The following is a 998-nucleotide window of genomic DNA, read 5'->3' on the forward strand; positions in this document are numbered from 1 at the left end:
GAGCACGAGGCCGCAGCTAAGCCTCCGAGTGAGAGGATTGCTCTTCACTCGGTATGATTTTCACAACTTAGGCGAGTGCTTGGACTGCAGCTAAGCCCCCGAGTGAGAGGATTGCTCTTCACTCGGCAGGATTTATATAACTTAGGCGAGCACGAGGCTGCAGCTAAGCCTCCGAGTGAGAGGATTGCTCTTCACTCGGTAGGATTTTCACAACTTAGGCGAGTGCTTGGACTGCAGCTAAGCCCCCGAGTGAGAGGGTTGCTCTTCACTCGGTAGGATTTTTATAACTTAGGCGAGCGCAGGGCTGCAGCTAAGCCTCCGAGTGGAAGGTTGGCTTACCACTCGGTAGGATTTTGATAACTTAGGCGAAACGGATTCGCAGCTAAGCCTCCGAGTGGGAGTCTGGCTCACCACTCGGTAGGATTTTGATAACTTAGGCGAAACGGATTCGCAGCTAAGCCTCCGAGTGGGAGTTTGGCTCACCACTCGGTAGGATTTTTATAAACTTAGGCGAAACGGATTCGCAGCTAAGTCACCCACTGAGGGGAATTTCATTGGACAAAAATAAAAAGTGACAAATAGTGTGGAGGAACTATGACACTATTATTTTGAGGTCCATGAACTACAAAAGTACTTTATTGCAACTCATCCGAGTGATAAAACTTAAGTGTAGAATGGGCGGAGTAGCTCCGCGTTCCAAGCTCGGGGCTCGTCGATATTATGCTCGACGTTGTAAAGACGGTACGCCCCGTTGTGGAGGACCTTGGTGATGATGAAGGGGCCTTCCCAAGAAGGAGCAAGCTTGTGTGGTTTGTGCTGATCCACTCGGAGAACCAAATCCCCTTCCTGGAAGGCTCGACCTCTCACATTTCTGGCATGAAAACGACGCAAATCTTGTTGGTAGATGGTCGAGCGGATCAGAGCCATCTCCCTTTCTTCCTCTAAAAGGTCGACTGCGTCCTGCCGCGCTTGTCCAACTTCTGCCTCGTTGTAGATTT

Source organism: Triticum dicoccoides, chromosome 7A, assembly GCF_002162155.2.
Source record: "Triticum dicoccoides isolate Atlit2015 ecotype Zavitan chromosome 7A, WEW_v2.0, whole genome shotgun sequence".
Lineage (NCBI taxonomy): Eukaryota > Viridiplantae > Streptophyta > Magnoliopsida > Poales > Poaceae > Triticum > Triticum dicoccoides.